The 18,117-nt window shown below is 36.1% G+C and overlaps 1 protein-coding gene and 1 long non-coding RNA gene across 2 annotated transcripts in view; one reads left to right on the forward strand and one right to left on the reverse strand.

The window, feature by feature from the left end:
- Positions 1-18,117, reverse strand: part of ARHGEF4 (Rho guanine nucleotide exchange factor 4) — a 192,963-nt gene that overhangs the window by 106,842 nt on the left and 68,004 nt on the right. The gene's annotated exons all lie outside the window — the stretch shown is intronic.
- LOC115287953 overlaps positions 1-18,117 on the forward strand; it is a 55,036-nt gene that overhangs the window by 19,729 nt on the left and 17,190 nt on the right. Inside the window, exon 2 of the long non-coding RNA XR_003906741.1 lies at positions 16,553-16,699. This is a non-coding gene — a long non-coding RNA (uncharacterized LOC115287953). The remainder of the gene's footprint in view (positions 1-16,552; positions 16,700-18,117) is intronic.

An 18,117-nucleotide genomic window follows, 5' to 3' on the forward strand; every position in this document is an offset into this window, starting at 1 on the left:
TAGGTCTAACAGGAAAACAGGAGAAACCTAATGGAGGACCAGGGGGAGGGGAAGAGGGAAAGAGAGTTGGGGAGAGAGAGGGACGCAAAACTTGAGAGACTATTGAATGCTGAAAATGAACTGAGGGTTGAAGGGGAAGGGGGAGGGGGGAAAAGGGGTGGTGGTGATGGTGGAGGGCACTTGTGGGGAAGAGCACTGGGTGTTGTATGGAAACCAATTTGACAATAAACTATTAAAAAAATAAAATGCAAAAAAAAAATCAATGTGCAGACCCCAATGTTTATAGCAGCACTATTGACAATAGCCAAAGTATGCAAAGAGCCCAAATGTCCATCAACAGATGAATGGATAAAGAAGATGCGGTGTGTATATATATATATGTATATACAAACATATATATATGTCTACATGTATATACATATAAACACACACCCCCACACACACACATATATAACAGAGTATTACTTGGCAATAAAAAAGAATGAAATCTTGCCATTTGCAGCTATGTGGATGGAACTAGAGGGTATATGCTAAGTGAAATTAGTTAGAGAAGGAAAAATATTATATGACTTCACTCATATGAGGAATTTAAGATACAAAACAGATGAGCATAAGGGAAGGGAAGCAAAAATAATATGAAAACAGGGAGGGCGAGGGTGCCTGGGTGGCTCAGTTGGTTAAACATTTGACTTTGGCTTAGGTCATGATCTCACAGTCTGTGGGTTTGAGCTCTGCATCATGCTCTGTGCTGACAGCTCAGAGCCTAGAGCTTGCTTCGCATTCTGTGTCTCCCTCTCTCTCTGCCCCTCCCCTGCTCACTCTGTCTCTCTCTCTCTCTCTCAAAATAAAATAAAGACATAAAAATTAAAAAAAAAACAGGGAGGGGGACAAAATATAAGAGACTCTTAAATATAGAGAACTAACAGAGGGTTTCTGGAGGGATTATAGGAGAGGGTGATAGTCTAAGTGGGTAAGGAGCATTAAAGAAGGCACTTGGGATGAAGACTGGGTGTTATACATAGGGTATGAATCACTAGAATCTACTCCTGAAATAATTGTTGCACCATATCCTAACTAGCCTGGATGTAAATTTAAAAATTAATTAATTAAAAAAATAAAATAAAATCAACATGCAGAAATCTGTTGAATTTCTATACAACAATAATAAAGCAGTAGAAAAAGAAATCAAGGAATCAATCCCATTTGCAATTGCACCAAAACTAGTAAGATGCCTAGAAATAAAACTAACTAAAGAGGTAAAAGAGCTTGCTCTGAAAACTATAGAACACTTATGAAAGAAATTGAAGAGGACACAAAGAAACAAAAAAGCATTCCATGCTCATGGATTGGAAGAACAAACATTGTTAAAATGTCAGTACCTCCAAAGCAACCTACACATTTAATGCAATCCTATCAAAATACCACCAGCATTTTTCACAGAGCCAGAAACTAATTTTAAAAATCGTATATATAATATACGATTATATATATATATATACGATATATATATAAACAATCATTCAAATGGAGACCAGAAAGAAGTGGAACAGTATTTTCTAAATGCTGTACCAACTGTTGACCCAGAATTCTATATCCAGCAAAAAAATACTTTAGGGAAGAAAATGAAATAAATACATTCTTAGATGAAGAAAACTAAGAAAATATGTCACTACCAGACCTACTCTAAAGAAAGGTTAAAGAAGATCTTCATACAAAAGGGAAATGATACCAGAGGAAAACTTCAAAACTGAGGAATTAAAGAGCAATAGAAATAGTAAATATATAGGTAAGTATAATAGGTATTTTTCTCCTCTAATTTCTTTAAAGTATTTTTGACTTAAAAACAAAAATTATAATATTGTCTGATAGGATTTTTGGTATATGCAGATACCATATTACAATGGCAGCGTTAAGGGAGAATATTAAAGAGACCTATATGGTGGAAGATTTTCTTTTTTATTTTCTTCCTTAGGTAGGCTCCACACCTAATGTGGGGCTTGAACTCACAGCCCTGAGGTCAAGAATTTTATGCTCTACTGACTGAGCCACCCTGGCACCCCCTGGTGGAAAATTTTATACATTCCTCTTGAAGTAGTAAAATACTGAGTATACTGAACTATGAAAAGTTAAGGATGTATATTAATCCCTAGCCTGGCTACTAAGAAAAAAAAAAAAACACCTAACAATATATAGTTAAAGAAAACAACATATAAGTTAAAATGGAAAACTAAGAAAATATTCAAATAATCCAAAGACTGTAAAAGGAAACAAAGCAATGAATCAGAGGAACAAGCAGAGAACACTGTAGATCTTAATCCCAAACACATAATAATTACATTAAATTTAAATTCAAAAACATAATTAAAGAGATTTTCAAAATGGATTAATGAAAAAAAAACCCTCACCATATGCTATCATAAGAAATCCACTTTCAAAATAATGATGAACGTGGGTAAAAAGTAAAAGGATGGAAGAACATATGCCACATAAACACTCATCAAATGAAAATTCTAATATCAGACACAACAGACTTCAGAGTAAGGAAAAATATGAGGTATACATGAGGACATTACATACATGACAAGAGGGTGAATTCACCAAGAAGGCAAGACAATCCTAAATATGTATACATCTTAACCACAGACCTTCAAAATATATGAGCATAGAAATGCTACAATTATGGTCAAATACTTTAACATTTTTACTGCAATAATCAATAGAATAAAATAAAAGTAACAGCAAGTGAACAGACGAAGGGAATAATGCCATCCAACAAATGGAACTGGCAATTACAGAATAGTCCACCCAACAATTTCAAAATACACGTGTTTTCAAGTGCACACAGAATATTCGCTGAAAGACTATATAATGATAATAACAGTTTAGTTGTTAACAACTTAAGTTTAAAAGGATTGATATCATACAGAATATGCTTCTCTGACCATAATGGAATTACCCTAGAAATCAGTAATAGAAAGGTAATTAGAGTCTCTACCTACTTAGATTAAGCAACAGACTTCAAAATAATCCAAAATAGTTCAGTGACTACACTTTGAGAACTGTGATCCAGTTTTCCAATTCCCTCAACATATGCTTTTTAAATTCCTAGTGTCCTGTTTCTTTCCAGTTACACTGCACTATTCTTTCTCATATTCTTTTGGTAACTGTACCTGTAATATATCTTTTTGTAGTTACTAGTGGAAACTATCAGACAATTATTTTACTCAACTAGTATATAATCTCCACTTCCTATTAAGTTATCAGGACTCTCTATTCGGCCACTAAACCTGTTAAGATCAGAGAATTTCAGACTTAGAATTCTCTAGAAATCTACTTTAGTCCTGGTTAAGGGGGAAATAGACCCCATACATGCATTCATGCAGGCCCAATTACACGTGATTTTAAAAAATAGTCATATAAGCTGGTGACACTATATCATTTCCCCAAAACCTTCTATCAAGCCATCTTTCATATAGATTACTAAAACATCCTCCTAAATCTTCTCTCTTTCCTCTACACCATATTTGTCATGTCACTCCCCTGTTTAAGCCCTAAAAGGATGTCATTCCTTATAGGATTAAGTCAAAATTGACTGATGTGGGGCCAAGTTTTTCACATTTTGTCTTCTAGCCACTGTGGTGACCCTTGTTACCTGTCTCTCTATCTCCAAGAACTGACCACTTACTACTGCCTGAAACTCCATGAATTCCATACTACCATGCCTTTAAAAAATTATAGAGGTATAGTTGACATATAACATTATGTTGATTTCATGTATACAACATAATGATTTGATATTTATATACATTTCAAAGTGATCACCACATAAATATAGTTACCACCTGTCCCCGAAGTTAATTTTAGAATTTACTCTGTTGGCAAAATTCAAGTATGTGCTATGATATTATTGACTATAGTCAACATGCTGTATATTATACCCCATACTTATTTATTTTATAACTGGGAGTTTGTACCTCTTGACTCCCTTCACTTGTTTTGCCCACTCTCCATTCCTTCCCCTCTGCAACCAACATTCTGTTCTCTGTATCTATGAGTTTTGTTTTATTTTTTAGATTCCACATATAAGCAAAATAATTCAGTATTTATCTTTCTCTGTCTGACTTAATTTGCTTAGCATAATTCCCTTGAGGTCCATCCATGTGGTCACAAATGGTAAGATGTCATTTTCATTTATGGATGAGTAATAGTCCACTGTATATTTATATCTAGCTTGGTTCTTTCTCAAGATAGCTTTGGCTAGTCTTTTGTGGTTCCATATAAATTTTGGGATTTTTTTGTTCTAGTTATGTGAAAAATACTATTGATATATGCACCCCTATGTTCATTGCAGTTGTTACTTATAATAGCCATGATATGAAAACAACCCAAGTGTCCATTGATAAATGAATGGATAACAAAGACATATAATGGAATATTATTCCATAAAAAAGAATGACATCTTGCCATACATGACAACATGAATGAACTAGGATATTATGCCAAATAATCAGACAGAGAAAGACAAATATGATTTCACTTATATGTAGAATCTAAAAAGCAGCACCAATAAAGAGAAATAGACTCATAAATATAGAGGAAAAAAAACTAGTGGTTGCCGGGGGGAAGTGGGGGAGGGAATAGATGAAATAAGAAAAGGAGATTAAGAGATAAGAGATTCTAGATATAAAATAAATAAGTCACAGTGTTAAAAAGTACAACATAGGGAATACTACTGTAGGGAATAATACTGTAAATAACTTTGTATGGTGACAGACAGTAGCTAACTTACTGTTGTGAGCATTTTGTTATGTATCTGATTATCAAATCACTATGTGGTCCACCTGAAACTAATATATTTTATACCAACTGTATATCAGTTAAAAAAACAATATTGTACTGGCATAAAAATAGACACATATCAATTGAACAGAATAGACAGCCCAGAAATAATCCCATACATACTATGGTCAATTAATTTATGACAAAGCAGGCAAAAATGTATAATAGGGAAAGGATAGTCTCTTCACTAAATGGTGCTGGGACAGCCATATGGGGAAAGAATGAAACTAGTCCACTATCTTACACCATATATAAAAATTAATTCAAAATGGACTAAATAGCTAACTCTAATGCATGAAATCATAAATCTCCTAAAAGAAAACATAGGCAGTAATCTCTTGGACATCAACTTTAGCAATATTTTTCTGATATGTGTTTTAAGGCAAGGGAAACAAAAGCAAACGTAAACAATTGGGCTACATAAAACTGAAAAGCTTTTGTATAGTAAAGGAAACCATTAATAAAATGAAAATTCAACCTACTGAATAGAGGAAAGTAGGAGTACCTGGGTGGCTCAGTTGGTTACGCATCTGACTCTTCATTTCAGCTCAGGTCATGATCATGGGTTCATGAAATTGAGCCCCACATCAGGCTCTGTGCTGACAGTGCAGAGCCTATTTAGGATTCTCTCTCTCCCACTCTCTCTACCCCTCCCCTGTTCATGCACTCTCTAACTAACTAACTAACTAACTAACTAACTAACTAACTAACTAGTATTTGCCAATGGTATATCTGATAAGGGGTTATTATACAAAATATGAAGAACTCCTGCAACTCAACACCAAGTAAATATATAATACAATTGAAAACTGGGATAGGAATAGACATTTTTCTAAAGAGAACTTATAGATGGCCAACAGACACATGAAAAGATGCTCAATATTACCAATCATCAGAGAAATGTGAATCAAAACCACAGTGAGCTTTCACCTCACACCAGTCAGAATGGTTAGTATCAAAAAAGACAAAAAATAAAAAGTTTTGGCAAAGATGTGGAAAAAGGAGAACCCAGTGCACTGGTGGTGGGAATGTAAATTTGTGCAGCTACTATGGAAAACAGTATGGTGATTTCTCAAAAAACTAGAAATGCCATACTATTTTGATTACTATAACTTTCTAATATAGTTTGAAAGCAGGGAGCATAATGTCTCCATCTCTGTTCTTATTTCTCATGATTGCTTTGGCTATTTGGGATATTTTGTGGTTCCATACAAATTTCAGGATTATTTGTTCTATTTCTGTGAAAAATGCCATTGTAATTTTGACACAGATTGCACTGAATCTGTAGATTGCTTTGGGTAATATGGACATTTGAATAATATTAGTTATTTTAATCCATAGGCATGATGTATCTTTCTATTTATTTGTATCTTCTTCAATGTTTTTCTTTAATATATTATAATTTAGTATACAGTGTAATTTAACCATGGAGGTCTTTGATTCCTAAAGATTGTATTCTTTTTTTAATTTTAATTTAATTTTATTTTTGAGAGATAGAGCAGGGGAGGGGCAGAGAGAGAGGGAGACACAGAATCTAAAGCAGGCTCCAAGCTCTGCGCTGTCAGCACAGAGCCTGAAGCAGGGCCAAACTCACAAACCATGAGATCATGACCTGAACCGAAGTTGGACCCTTAACCAACTGAGCGACCCAGATGCCCTAGAATGTATTCTTTATGATGCAATTGTAAATGGCATTGTTTTCTCAATTTCTCTTTCCTTTTTAAAAATTTTTTTCTAATGCCCTTTATTTTAAAAAAATGTTTATTTATTTTTGAGAGACAGACAGACAGACAGATAGAGAATCCCAAGTGCAGTCTATGCTGTCATCACAGAGCCTAATATGGGGCTTGGATTTGCAAACTGTGATATTGTGACCGGAGCCAAAATGAAGAATTAAATACTTAACTGACTGGGTCACCCACACACCCCTCAATCTCTCTGATAGTTTGTTGTAAGTATATAGAATGCAACCAATTTTTTAGTATACTGATATTGTACACAACTTTACTGAATTCATTTGTTAGTTCTAACAGTTTTTTGGTGGAGTCTTTAGGGCTTTCTATGTAAGTTATATCATGTTGCCTACAAATAGTGACAGTTTTACTTTTTTCTTCCTGATTTATATGTGTTCTATTTTTTTCTCATGCCTGATTCTTCTGGCTAGGACTTCCAGTGCTATGGTGAATAAAAGTAGTGACAGTGGGTATCCTAGTCTTATTGCTGATCTTAGGAAAATTTTCAGCTTTTCACTATTGAGTGTGATGTTAGCTATGGGCTTGTGCTATATGGCCTCTGTTACGGTGAGGCATGTTCCTTCTCTGCTTACTTTGTTGAGAGAGTTCTATCATGAATGGATATTGAATTTTGTCAAATCATTTTTTCTGCATTTATTGGGATGATTGTATGATTCTGTCCATTTTTTTGAATTGGTTTACACATTTTGAACCATCCACACATCTTTGGAATCATTGATCATGATGTATGATCCTTTTAATGTCTGGTAGTATTTGGTTTGTTTCAATATTTTTTGAAGATTTTTACATCTTTTTCATTAGGGATATTGGCATGTAATTTTCTTTTTTTGTGCTGTCTTTGGATTTGGGATCAGGCTAATGTGGCTTTGTAAAATGAGTATTGGAAGTGTTGCCTCTTCTTTAATTCTTTGGAAGATTTTGAGAAGGATGGTTATTAAATTTTCTTTGAATGTTTGATGGAATTCACCAGTGAAGCTATCTAGTCATGAATCGTTGTTTGTTGGGAGGGTTTTGATTACTGTTCAGTCTCCTTTCTAATAGCCAGTATATTCAAATTTTCAATTTCTTCATGATTCAGTCTTGGAAGTCTGCATGTTTCTAAGAATTTATGTCTCTTAGGTTGTCCAATTTCTTGGTGTATAATTGTTCTTAGTAGTCTTTTACTATCCTCGTATTTCTGGGGTATCAGTTGTAACTTCTCTTTCATTTCATTTATTTATTTGAGTCCTCTCTCTTTCTCTTTTTTTCTTGGCAAGTATGGTTAAAGTTTTGTCAGTTTTGTTTATCTATTCAAAGAATTCTGTTTCATTGATTTTTTTTAAGTTTATTTATTACTTATTTTGAGAGAGTGTGTGTGCACGCAAGCAGGGGAGAGACAGAGAGAGAGGGAGAGAGAAAGAATCCGAAGCAGGCTCCACACTGTCAGCACACTGCTCAACATGGGGCTCAAACTTAGGAACTGTGAGATCATGACCTGAGTCAAAATCAAGTTTCAGATGCTTAATCAATTGAGCCACCCATGCACCCCTTACTGATCTTTCCTTATTGTCTTTTAGTCTCTATTTATTTCCACTCTGATTTTTATTATTTCCTTCCTCCTAGTAATTTTGCACTCTATTTGTTATTTTCCTAGTTCCTTTTGTGTATATCGTTCAATTATTCATTTGAGATTATTCTTGTTTTTCATGATAGGCCTGTATTGCTAGGAAGTTCTCTCTTAGAATAGCTTTTACTTTGTCCCTTAGATTCTATAAAGTTGTGTTTCCATTTTTATTTGTCTTGAGTTAGTTTTTGGTCTCTCCTTTGATTTCTTCATTAACCCATGTTGTTTAGTTACCACATATTTGTCATATTTTCAGTTTTCTTCTTTGAATTGATTTCTAGTTTCCTATCATTGTGGTCATAAAAGATTCCTGATATGATTTCATTCTTCTTAAACTTGTTGAGATTTGTTTTGTGGCCTAGCATGTGATCTATCCTGGAAAAAGTTCCATGTATACTTGAGAAAAATGTGTATTCTGCTGATTTTGGATGGAATGTTCTGTATATATTAGTTAAGCCAACCTTGTCCAATGTGTGGTTGAAGGCCAATCTAACTTTATTGATTTTATTAAAGATGACCTATCCATTGATGTAAAGTGGGGTTTTAAAGTCTCCAACTTTTATTGCTGTCAATTTCTCCCTTTAGGTCTGTTAGTACTTGCTTTATGTATTTTGGTGCTTCTGTGTTGGGTGTATATATATTTATAAATGTTATGTCTCCTTGCTGGATTGATCCCATCATCATTATGTAATTCCCTTCTTTGTCTTTCATTTCAGCTTTTTTGTTGTTGTTCTTTCAAAGTCTGTTTTGTCTGATATGACTATAGCTTTATCAGCTTTCTTTTGCTTTTCATTTGTATGGAATACCTTTCTTCATCCTTTCACTTTCAGTCTTTATATATCTTTAGGTCTGAAGTGAGTCTCTTGTAGGTAGCAGATAGATGACTGTTGTTTTTAATCCATTCAGCCTCTCTGTGTTTTGATTGGAAATTTAGTCCATATACATTTAAAGTGATTATTGATAGGTGTGTACTTAATGCCATTTTGTTGTTTCCTGGATGCTTTTATAATTATCTGTTCTTTCTTCTGTTGCTCTCTTCTCATGTGGGTTGATGATTTTCTTTAGTGTAGACTCCTCATTATCTTTCATATATCTATGACAGAGTTTTGCTCTGTGGCACCATGAAGTTCACATATAATATATTATTATTATATATAATACATATACATAACAGTTTATTTTAAGTTGACAGCAATATTAGTATATTTATTTATTTTGAGAGAGAGAGATTGAGACAGAGTGTGAATGAGGGATGACACAGAATTTGAAGCAGGATCCAAGCTCCAAGCTATCAGCGCAGACCCTGACACAGGGCTCAAACCCACAAACTGTAAGATCATGACCTGAGCCAAAGTCAGATACTTAACTGTCTGAGCCACCTAGACTCCTCTCCTTGGCTTCCAGTCTTACAATATGCTGCCCACTGCACTTTTTTATGGTTCATCATCTCATGAGTCCACATTTTAGCTGCTTTTCCATCTTTTCCATAGTTACATCATACACTACAGCTATTACTTTAGCACCTTCCTAAATGACTTCATATACAAATCAGTAAATTTCCTATTCATTTTTTCTGAATCTACAATATGATTATTTCATTAACATAAAATTCATGGCCAGTTGCAATAGAACTTATGCCTGAACAAAGCTTATCCAACACATGTATTTTTTCTATAAGGCAATTACAGTTCTCTTGTGCTTAGGAACACTAGACATCACTTCAGCACTAGCTGTGGAAGCCATTTTAAGCACCAAATCACCAACAGTAAGCCAAACAAAAATGCCAAAAACATAGTACTAAATAGACCACAAAAGGACATTTGTTTAGTAAAAGAGCTTAAGCACAAAGGGAGAACATCACCTTGTTCAACCTGAACTGAGGACCTGGCATTGAGTGAATCAAATATTTTGCTGCTCTGTACATGCCCATGAGTGACTGCAAAAGTGCCTTGAGTAATGACTTTGGGGTTACAAAGAAATTCTAGTGAGTAGGTGAATTCATAAATATGGAATCTATGAATAATAAAGAACTGTACTTAGTTTCATACTTTGTAGATTCCTCATCAAAATTAGTGGTAAATCATTCTTTGATTGTTAGAATAGCATGGAGGAAAACATTCTTAGCTCATACTGAGTCACCAGACACAAAGGGCACTGAGGAATGAAAAGAGGTTTTCTGAGATTCTAGGTGCTGGAGGCAAATATTTTCTCTGGGAACAACAGGCTCCTGACTCTGCTTTCAAGTCTCAGACAGGAATGTGGCCTTTGGTGGGAAATCAGAGTTTTCAATTAAACTGAAATGCATTGACTATTAAGTGAGTTCATCCCTGGTGGAATATAAATCTTAGTATGAAAAAATGGTAGTGTAGCAGGAATTGAGCTATAGCCTTGTTGGATAGTGATTCCAGCAGGTAAATCTTTCATTGGGAATCTAGAAGCCAGGGAAGTGCCACATTAAATGTGCTACAGTTGTTTTTGCCCTATGTGGTTACACACTTCCCACAATTTTTCTACATATAAACTAATTAAAAAGAGAACCTACAGTAAAAAATATGTGAAGTTTCATTCCATCATTCCATAACCTACATAAAACAATGCAAGCTAGAAAGAGAAAAGGCATTGGAGACACACAAATAGGATTCAAATCCTGTCTCTGCCAATGCATGGCCTTAAAGTTTGGCAAGTTTCTTAATGTCTCTGAATCTCAGCTTCTTCATCTGTAAAGTAGGGCACATAATGACCACCTCACAGGATTGTTGGTTATAACAAAACTGTTAAAACTCATAGGTTGACTTCTTGTGACCATTTTGTCATGGACAGTTTGCAGTGGTAGCTGCAAACATTCAAAACATTCATGTTGAAGCAGGATCCATTGAAACAAATGAATGTTTCAAAACATTCATTTCAAAATATAAAACAATACTTTTATAAGTAGTACATTCAACTAATATCTCTCACCTTTAGTCACGTATAACTGTCTCCTATACTTCCCATCTTGAGAGTTAAAGTCAAATGATAAAAAGTGACCTTATATTATGCACTATCCCAATTTATGAATCTTACCCCATTCTCCCTTGGATTCCCAGCTATAGGTCTGCATTTTCTTTGGTGTGGGATTTGGCGAGATCCTAAACTGTTTGTTCCATTTATGTTGTTGTCTAGAGGTACTATCTGATAACATCCCAAATAAGTGTGTTGCTCATATGCAGATAAAGGCTGAGACCTGAGGCTGTTATCTTTACCAGGGCTTGTGTGCAAGGTTACTATCTTGGCTGGCATCTGGAAACTTGGCTCTCAAACCATTCCCTAACTAATAAGGATGAGTTCACTGTGCCTGGGCTATCTGTACAATTTTTATATAATGGCACATTAAAATGAGAACTCACAGTTTTCAATTGTATAGTGTGCTTTATGCCAAACACCTGCTTTCCTTCTAGTATTCTGAAATTCAGTATGTGTTAGATGGGGGGGGGGGCGGTGCTATGTGAACCAGCATCCAATAAAACCTTAAGCTCTCAGCATCTAGTGGGCTTCTCTAGACAGAACCATTGGGCACATGTTACTGCACTTTTTTTCTCCTGTTGGAGAAAGAAACAAGTTCAGTGTGAACTCTTACAGAGGGGAAAAGCATAGGAAGATTTCATGGATTACTTATCCAGACTCCACCTGTGTCTTCTTCCCTTCCTGATCCTGCCTTTCACTGCAATAAGCCTCACCATAAATATGATTATACATTAAGTCTCATGAGTCCCTTTAGCACATCACTGAATGTGTGGATGGCCTTAGGGACCCCCTCCCCAAAAAGAAATCACTTAATTCTTAAAAAGCAAACTTTTAGAGATTTCTGATTCTGCTAGGATGGACTAGCCCCACTCTTTCAAGGCCCTTCCTCCTCCAACTAAATTTCCTAGATATAATACAACAAACAAATGTATAAAGACTGAAAGGCAGAAAGAAGGGGGCTGTTTAGAGACCTCAAGACTTGTGAGGCAGTGGGGTGCTGAGTGACCTGGTCTGCTTATGCCTCTCATATATCCCAGACAAGGCACTACAGAAGCCTCTAACTCAGAACTAATGACAGGAACAAACAAGAAAAGCTCAAAGAAAAGTTTGTTCCCCCTAAACAAGGGAGAGAACATTAGGAGAAGGATGGCTGTGGTAGGCAGAATAATACACTCTGTACACATATCTTAATCCCTGCCTGTTATCTTAAACCATTAGATTTGTGGTAATTTGTTATAGCAGAAATAGGAAACGGGTAGAGATTTTGGTACCTAGAAGGAGAATGTGACTGTAATAAGCACCTAAAAATGTGGAAGTGACTTTGGAACTGGGCAATGGGCAGAGGCTGGGAGAATTTGGAAAAGCATGATAGAAAAAGTCTGGATTTCCTTGAGTAGACTCTTAGTAGAAACATAGATTTTAAAGTCATGCTTAGCAGTGAGGGCTCAGAAGGGAGTGAGGAGCATGATAGAGAAAACATAAATTGCCTTAGAGAACAACTAAAATGTTTTGAACAGACGGTTAGTAGAAAATGGATTAAGGGTGCCTCTAGTGAGGGCTCAGAAGGAAGTAAGAATCCTTATCATATACTGGTAGGAAGCTTAAGCAGAAGTATGCCCTGTAGTTACATAGAGAACACAATTGGTAAATGATGAACTTGGATATTTAGGTGAGGAGATTTCCAAGCAAAGTGTTGAAAGTACAGCCTAGTTTCTTCTTTCTGCTTCTGATGAAATGCGAGAAGAAAGAGATAAATAGAAGGAAGAGCTATTGAACAATAAGGAACAGGAGCTTGATGATTTGGGAAATTCTCAGCTTATCCTGATGGCAAAAAATACTAAAATTAATATATCACTTTCAGAAACCTAGGTCTAGAGAAAAACTGTCTAGACTATCTTTTCAGAAATACTGAAAGTCAGAGTATTCAGTCATACAAAAGGATCTTTGAAGACACTAAGCATGTAATTCACAGATACCCTTAGCCATATCAAAAGAAGCCAAAGAGAGAGAGATGAAAGATCTTTGGAAGAGCCTCTTGTTTAATTGAATGAATCCCTGTGGCATACATGGGAGACCTAAAATGTTCTTAAGAATTTTATACCAGCAAAATCACTACCTGCTTAACCAAGGGAAACCGCATGAAATGAAAGCAGGGAGCTAATCTTTCACCCCACTTTTCTGTCTCACAGAAGCAGATGGCATGCTCTGATTCCCTCTCAGGTGGTTTAGTAGGGCTGAACAGGAAGCTGTATCCCAACCTACACCTAGCAGAAGCAGGTAATGCCCCGCTCAGTGATGTCTAAGGAAATGAGTGGGAAGTTTTTGTTCTTTTCCAGGCAGAAGTAGATGGCACTCTAATTTCCCCATGAGGTGGTATTAGCAGTCCAAGCAGGGAACCGACTTTCCATCCTTGCCTGGGGAAAACAAGCAGTGGTGATCCAATTTGCTTGTGAGGGTAGTGATTTTAGGTCCAGTGGAGAGCCGAGCCTCACTCTCATGCAGCAAGAACTAGACAAGGAAGCAACGTGAGGTGTGGTGAGGTACCTATAGGTTTTACATCCCTCACTTTTGTGTCAGCGGAGTGCAGCTAGGTTGATTGTCTACCACAGTTGGAATGAATGAGACTGAGTGATGTTATATAAATCATTAGTAGTTATCACTTTAATATCTACCTTCCCCAGTGTCAGAGAGATAGGAGAAATGAACCTCCATACCCACTGGACAGCAACGAGGTAGGGGAAATAAAGACAGGCCAGGCAAAGTGGTATTCCACTTTGTTTCCTCTCTCCTTGTGTCAGCAGGGCCCAGCAAGGAGCTGAGCTTACATGCTGGAAACAATGAGGTGGTAGAGTTGGTGTTTCACTTTTACCAGGAAGTTGTAAGTAGGGATGAAGGGTGACCTGAACTTCCAGCTCACCCAACTGCAATGAGGCAGTGAGTACCCAAATTTCCTCAGTGGGACTGACTGCCATAGAAAAGAAAAAAGAGAAAGAAAGAAGGAAAGAAAGGAAGAAAGAAAGAAAGAAAGAAAGAAAGAAAGAAAGAAAGAACATAAAAGAGGATGCAGAGTCTCATCAACTAATATGAAGGACATAAGAGACTTACTCCTTATACAAAAAAACAGGAAAACCACAAAATGAACGAAAAAAGACAACATATCAACACTGAGATGAATTAGATGCTGGATTATCTGACAATGTAAAGCAATCATTATAAAAATACTTGTATAATCAGTTACACATTTCCTGGAAACAAACAAACAAAAAGAACGAAGTTATAAAAAGTGAAAAAAGAATCAACACTGATACAAAAAGCTATTGGAGAGGCTCAGTAGTAGAGTGGAGATGACATAGGGTAACATCATTGAGCCTAAGGACAGATCGATACAGTTTGCTCATCTGAACAACAGAAAGAAAGACTGAAACAAAACAGAGTCCCAGAGACCTGTGGGATAATAAAAAAAAAAAAAGAGCAGAGTCTCAGAAGGAGATGAGAGAGAAATGGAATTAAAGCAGTATTTAAAGAAATAATGGCTGAATACTTCCCAAATTTGGTGAAATTTCAAATTTGAAATTTGAATTCACAAATTTAAAAAGCTTAGTGCTATGGACTGAATGTTTATGTCCCCTCTCAACTCACGTTGAAGCCCTAACTGCCACTGTGATGACATTTGGAAGGAGAAGCCTCATTAATGGGATTGGTGCCCTAATAAGAAAAGACACAGGAGAGATGATCTGCTGGGAGCCGCATTGGCCTTGCTGGATGACACAGTCAAGTGAGGAAATGGCAGACGTTTGCACAGCTCCTGCCATGAAAGATGAAACTGGTATCTCCTTCTACTACTACTGCTCATGTTGAAAATATGAGTGGATCAAGAAGATGTGGTATATATATACAATGAAGTACTACATGGCAATGAGAAAGAATGAAATATGGCCATTTGTAGCAAAGTGAATGGACCTCGAGGGTGTCATGCTAAGCAAAATAAGTCAGGCAGAGAAGTACAGATACCCTATATTTTCACTCATTGGTCTAACAGGAGAAACTTAACAGAGGACCATAGAAACAGGAAGGGGAAAAGAGAGTTGGGGAGAGAGAGAGATGCAAATCATGAGAGAAAATTGAATACTGAAAACAAACTGAGGGCTGAAGGGGATGGGGGAAGGGGGAAGGAAGGTGGAGGTTATGGAGGAGGGCACTTGTGGGGAAGAGCACTGAGTATTATCTGGAAACCAATTTGACCATAAACAATATTAAAAAAAAAGAAAATAAGCCTGTTGTCATTAATTAGGCCTTATAGCATTCCAAATCAGACCGATATTCCCCACACAGTTACCCTATAAGTAAAAACATTTTCCTGTCCCTGCATAAGAGATTTTAGATCAAAACACTATAAATGTTTGACAAAAGGCTCTTCTAATGAGCTTTGCAGACCCAAAACATAGACTTAAAAGGGTTAAAAACACAAAAATTGCATTTGAGTCTGGCGCGGAGAAAAGGAGCCTAATTTGGAGATAAGAAATAAGTACAAGGTCAAAAACATAGTCTATTTGAGTCTGGTCTGAAGCGTATTGGAGTCTAACTTGGAGATTAGAAGTATAAAAGAAAGACAGAACATAGTGCCTTCCCAAGGTCTACATTCTACCTTGTGCTGACTTCGGTTATGAGGATGGATAAGGATGTGAGAAACCCAGGTCCAAGACTAACACACATAGGGCCCCCACTGTGCTTGCATCAAAGAAAGGGCTTTCTCAAGCGACTTGTTAACAAGCATTCTTTTTCTTGTGGTTTGTGAGCCTAGTAAAATGGCTCCTGGCCTATCTGTGTACAGCTTGACCTATGTTTTAATCTTAGCTTTACTGGCTTAAATAATATGTATATTATCCTGTTTTTTGCTGAAGACATCCTGTTATGTTCTTGGTTGTGGTATTTGCTCAACCTCACTGTAAGTGCATTACATGACTTGGTTGTAACTTGTTAATCAAAAACAAAGTCATAATTATTGGCAAAAAAACAACCAATGCAAAATAAAATAGGTTTGTTACTTTCTTAATCTTGGGGACTGACGCAAGAATGAATGGGATAGTTCTCTGTATACTTTTGATGATTAAAGCATCTTATAAAAATTAGTCACTATAAAAATTCCTATTTTCTAATGTCACCACTGCCAATGATTGAAGCATCTTATCACAAAGAATTAGTCACTAAAAAATTTCTATTTTCTGATGTCATGTTATCACTTGACCTATAAATACAGAAAAAAAAACAGAGCTGAGATGCCTGCCTGGTGATCAAGAAAGAAATTTGTGGCTTTCTCATCACTCTCTCGTGCTGATACTGTCCATCCTTTCAGGGACTCCTGGACCTGCTGGAGCTGGAGTCCGGCAATGATCTGTCTTTCTGCCACTGAGCAAGAAGCCATCTCAAAACTAGGAAGCAGGCTCTCGCCAGACACTGAATCAGCCAGCACTTTGATCTTGGACCTCTAGTCTCCAGAACTGTGAGTAATAAATGTTTGTTCATTAAGCTACCCAGTCTACAGCAATATGTTATAGCAGCCCAAGCTAACTAAGACACTGAGTGGACCACAAATAGGATAAATTAAAAGTAATGGTTTCTAAAACATATCACAGTTAAGCCTCTGAAAACTAAAGAGAGCTACCAGAAAGCAGATATGCATTACTTAAATGGTAATACCCAAACAATGAGTTTGTCATCTGAAGCAATGTGGGCCAGTAGGAAGTGGGCCAACACATTTTAAGTACTGAAAGAAAAGAATTATCAACTGCTAAGCCTGTATCTTTTTTTCCTTCAGGATGAAGGGAAAATAAAGACATTTTTAGTTGAAGGAAAAGATATATTGTTTACAGACTTGCCCTTAAAGGATACCTAAAGAAAGTTCTCTAAAGAGAAAGGAATGATAACAAAAAATGTCTGAACTTTCATAAAGAAAGAACATGGTATGGGTAAAAGTTTGGGTAGATAGAATAGACTATTTATTCCTCATGAAGGTCTTAAATAATTTTTGATGACTGAAACAAACAAAAAAAAAACCATTTGACATGGTGCTCAGTGTACATAGAGAAAACTTTTTGGACAATGATAACATGGAAAGGGTGAATAAGCCTCAGTGGGAGTAAGATTACTATAGTTCATTGGAAGTGATACAATGTTAATAATGGTTGACAGTGATTAGTTACGTATGTATATAACAATACTACTGGCAACCACTAAGAAAACTATACAGAACCACACAGTCAAAAGTACTACAAATAAATTATGATGGAATCCTAAATAATATTCATGTAACTGACAGAAAAATAAGAAAAGAGTACTGGAAAACAAGAAATAATCAGGAAACTAACAATAACGTGGCAGACTTAAATCCTAATACAATAATCATTTCAAATGGAAGTGGTCAGAATACACCAATTAAAAGAGATAAGCAGAATGGATAAAACAAAAACATCTAACAATGTTGCTTACAAGAAATTCACTTGAAATTGATGACAGGTTGAAAGTAAAAGATATATGTAAACATAAATAAAAAAAGAAGTGCTTATATTCATATCAAAGTAGACTTCAGAGCAAAGAAAAACAACTTTATCCAGGCACCTGGGTGCCTCAGTTGGTTAAGCATCTGACTTAGGCTCAGGTCATGATCTCATGGTTTGTGAGTTTGAGCCCTGTGTCAGGCTCTGTGCTGACAGCTCAGAGCCTGGACCCTGCTTCAGATTCTGAGTCTTCCTCTCTCTGTGCCCCTCCCCTGCTCATGCTCTCTCTCTGTCTCAAAAATAAACAAACATTAAAAAAAAACCAACTTTATCAATCTGTTCAAGAATATAGATGATGAGAGAATACTTCCCAACTTATTTTATGAGGTCCACATTACCCTGGGTAGGGTAATGAATAGACATT

This window comes from Suricata suricatta, chromosome 3 (genome assembly GCF_006229205.1).
Source record: "Suricata suricatta isolate VVHF042 chromosome 3, meerkat_22Aug2017_6uvM2_HiC, whole genome shotgun sequence".
Taxonomy (NCBI): domain Eukaryota; kingdom Metazoa; phylum Chordata; class Mammalia; order Carnivora; family Herpestidae; genus Suricata; species Suricata suricatta.